Here is a 4,399-nt window from a genome sequence, read left to right as displayed (position 1 = left end):
CGCAGCTCCATTTGCTCGATAAGACCCAAAAGACGGGGATCACCTCGCAAATCTTCATCAACGTGTCCATGAAAGACATACACATGCAGCAAACAGAAGCCAAAGGCTCTCCTCCTGGCAACATAAGAGACTGTGGGGTCAGCTCTGTTGATGAATCGGTCTACAAAGTCCAGCATTCTCACGCCTTTCGGGGTAACCAAGCGATCCACCTCGAGCCTAGTCAATCCGAGCAAGTCTCTGAATTTGGTCTTATACCCTTGTGAAGTGGAAGGAATAGCGGGTAAGTGCTCGGGATCCCACCCACCAATAGCAGCAATTTCCTCCGGAAAAGGACAAATATCACCACCTGGGAACGCAAAAACATGACAATTTGGGTCCCAGTAGTCAAGGCAAGCATCCAAGAACGGTTTTACAACCTTAATGAGTTTCAAACTCAATAGAGACCCAAGGTTATGAGCACCCATATCGTGCTTCTCAACATTCGAAAATTCATTAGTCCATTCCTTCAAGCGGATCTCCAAAGTATTCATGATGACAAATTTTCTCTTGAAAATTTATTTTGGGAGTTTTTATGAGATTAACGGAGAAAAGACGGAAGATTTATATGATTTAAAGCTTCGTCGACGCTTCTATTTATACTAATTGCTGTTTCCAAAATCCGCCAGGAGAGACAAGCTTGGGAACAGGCGCAGCTCCTGCTGCGCCTATTCAAAGCGACGCAGCTCATGCTGCGCCTCTTCCCCAGGCTCACTTTCTGTGATTTCCGCGTTTGGATCTTTCCTAATTCTATAACGAATAATTTCCTATTCCTACGGAATTTTATTTTGGTAAATACGAGCAGTTTACCACGTTTCAACCTTCCTAAATTCGCGGGCACGCATTTCGAGGCAATGTCGACATCTTCGCCATTTTCATCGCACTTATTTCTTTTTTTTATTTTTATTTTAATTCATTTATTTATTCTTAGGAAATAAAATTTCATTTTATTTAGATTTCATAAATTACATTTTAATTTCTTTTTTTAGGAAATAATTCTCTTTTGGTTTTCATTTCAAAGGTTTTCATTTCTACACTTATAGATTTCTCTTTTTCTTTTTTTTTAGGGGTAACCCTCCCTACCGTCCGGTCATTTCCGTCAAAATTTTTGCAAATTTTTGCATTTTTTGCATTTTTGAGTCTTCTTGCGCTAATTAAGACCTCATGTGTATAAAATGTATGATTTGCGTGATTTCCATGTAAATTTCGGCAGCATGACGGCGTAAACCGTTGTCTACCCAAACCTGTTCAAGAACTAACCTGCAGGTACAAGCGACACAACCCAGCAGCAAAGGCACTCAGGCCATCATATATACAAATGTACAAGCAAACCGGGGGGCTTGCGCCCCGAACCAAATCCAAAGTCCAAGCAAACTGGGGGCTTGCGCCCCGAACAAGTCCGAAAATGTTCAAAATCAAATGTCCAAATGTACAAGTCTACAAAACTACGCAGAACTACTGCTGGGCACCCTCCAACTCAGCAACCCTCGCCATAAGAGCAGCAATCTCGGCGTCTCGAAACTCGAGCTCCCTCGACAAGCGAGCCGTCTCCTCCCGAGACTGGGTCAACTCTCGCTCCAGCTCGCGGTCACCCCGTAAAACAACAAATTGGCTCATGTCAATCAAAACAAAGCTGAAGATAAAAAAAAAAAATCAAAAGAAAGCAAGCGAGGTTCGTACCTGACGACCTCGACCACCGACGAGTGCCTCGATGGCGGTAGCTCGCAGCCGGTTGGCCACCCTCCAAAGTGCCACGAACCGAGATGGCGCGACCTGCATTTCAAAAGGAAAATTCTCAGTAAATTGAACAAGTTCAATCAAATGTGTTCTTACACGAAAGGTATATAAGCTGGAGGCTCACCCTCCGAATCAGATGCTGCCAGTCGTCTAGGCCAGCATCCGTCACAGCTACGTCGAAGTCACGCAACTCGGAGATCGTCGTCCTCCCAGTCGCGTCAGTGTACTCAAGGGTCTCGGGATACACTGGGGGCTCGATGCCCGCCGCCTCAACCTCCTGCAAAGACAAATAGCTCTCATCAACCGATGATCTTTCATCGTAATTCCCGAAATCAAATCAAGGAAATAAAGGATACTCACCACTACTGGCCAATACGCCAACCTCCCGTAAAGGAACGCCGAGTAGTCCTCGCCAGGCAGAAGAAGGTCGTCGCCACTGGCACCAGCCAGGTCCGCCTCCCTCTCAGCCTCAGAAGGCTCCCTGAACATCGTCCTCGGAGGGTCAATGGGAACCGTCAACGCACCCCGAGAGCACTGACGAGCCAAACGCTCGCCCAGATACCACACAGGACCCATCGACGTCCACAACAGCAGCCGACTCGGGCTCCTAGGTCGAAGGACCTCAGCGACAAAAGGAGGCGCTCCAGCGTACTCCGCCCAAGGTCTGGGCACCCACTGCGACAAGATAAGGCAAAGATCATTCCTATGATCAAATAGAAGCAAAGTACAAGAGATGTAAATACGAGTGGGATACTCACGCTGCTCAGCTGAAGGGCGTTCACATCCCGCCGGTAGACATTATGAGAAGACCGCTTGCTCTTCGTCCTGCACATCACCCAATCCCTCACCACGGGATAGGCCTTCTCCAGCGGCTCTGTCCTCTTCGGCGCGAGACTCGGGAAGTAAGAATACACCCATGCCTATAAAACAAGATAATCAATGACGATCTTTCGTGATTCAACAAAGAAAAGAATTTACTTTGGGCTAAAGGAAGGTTCATACCTCCAACAGTAGTCCAGGTCCGACAGCGCCAGGAGAAGTCCCCTTCTCCATCAACTCCGAACGAACCATGGCCCTCATGAAGCGAATGAGGACCGCAAAACCAATGAGTGACCCGGTCCCAACGCCCTAGGGAACTCGGTCGAAAGAAAGGGAAGAAGCTTCGTCGATAGCCTCTCGCCCTTGTCTCCGAGGTAAATCGAAGACAAGAACCACCAAAGCCACGAGGCACGAGCCCTCCTCACCAGATACGGAGGAGGAGGAGCGATCTCCCTCCCATCGATCGTCACCAACTCCGGGTCTTCCCCGCAAAGTAGTCTCGGACATAGGTGCGGGTACCAAGCCCGATCGCAACACCTTCGGCGACAGGTTCCAGCCGATCAATCTCCTCACCTCGGCCGAATCCGCTCTCATAGCAGTCTCCGGCCACACCATCTCCTCGGTCCCGCACGGCAAACCAGAAATCATGCCGTAGTCCTCTAGAGTGACTCCCACCTCACCAAAAGGCAGATGAAACGTGGAAGTCGTATCCCAGAATCGATCCAAGAAAGCGCGGACCAGGCTAAGGTTGGCCCGCAACTTCCTCTTCACGATATCCCTCCAAACCTGAACCAGAGGACCAAACGCTCCACGCTCGATCATGGCCCTCTCCTCCACCGACAGCCGCTCGTAGTGCTCCATCGCTGTCGTATAACCCGAGAACGACCTGATGTTCCCGGCCTCCTATAGTGATTTGAAACAAAGCTATCTTTAGTTTTGAATGAAAGTTGCAAGAAGTTTGGATAAAAAGAATGAAAGAGAATAGGTGATGAGTAGTAAATTCTTATTTACCAAGCTCTTCACCGTCCTGTAGGACAGGTGACCCTCTGCAGCCCACACAAGGTGCCTACTCTCCCAAGTCTCAGCCCACGCAGGAGCTCCCCTCAGCTGACGACCTCCTCGCCTGACGTTGGCCCGTCTCGGAGCCTCCTCCTCCTCCACCTCCTCGTGTGCCTCGTCTCCAGTGGCCATCACCGCGTCGGTGAAAGCCTGCTCCAAAGCCTCCTCAACCGCACTGGCGTCTATCTCCATGGGAGTCCTCCCAGAAGAAGAAGCCTCATCACCTACGACATTAAAGTAAATTTAGGCCGCGTCGCTTGACGACAAGCCTTGATTAAGAAGTTTTCGAGCCTTCAAGGCCCTGAAAGCTGTCCTTTCTGGCCATCTTTGGCCATATTCCCGCCAACCCGATCACTCATGTGATAAATTGGGTCAAATCAAGTCTAAGTCAAAGCCTAGTCCCGGGTTCGAGTCGAAAATTCGGCAGCATTTCGTTATAACGGCGATTATGCCCTAGAAAGGTGCCCTGAAAAAGTTGTCACAAACCAAAATTTCGAAATGACAGGAAGTTTACCCATCATCCGAGGATCCCAAATATCAAATTTCATTGCCAATGGACAATCCTAAGGCTATTTTCGAAGCAATTTACGGTTCAGCTGTAAAACCGTCTCAAAATTCGCTCAAGGGCTCAAAACTCGATGAAAATTCGAAGTAAATACATGGTTATGTTCCTAACATTGCCTACTATCCATTTCTAGCATCAATTTGGCAAAGCAAATTCATTTGGGGGAAAAGCCCCAAATTTTCG

This window comes from Silene latifolia, chromosome 2 (genome assembly GCF_048544455.1).
Source record: "Silene latifolia isolate original U9 population chromosome 2, ASM4854445v1, whole genome shotgun sequence".
Classification (NCBI taxonomy): domain Eukaryota; kingdom Viridiplantae; phylum Streptophyta; class Magnoliopsida; order Caryophyllales; family Caryophyllaceae; genus Silene; species Silene latifolia.
The sequence above is the reverse complement of the archived record's forward strand: the minus strand, read 5'-3'. Positions refer to the sequence as shown.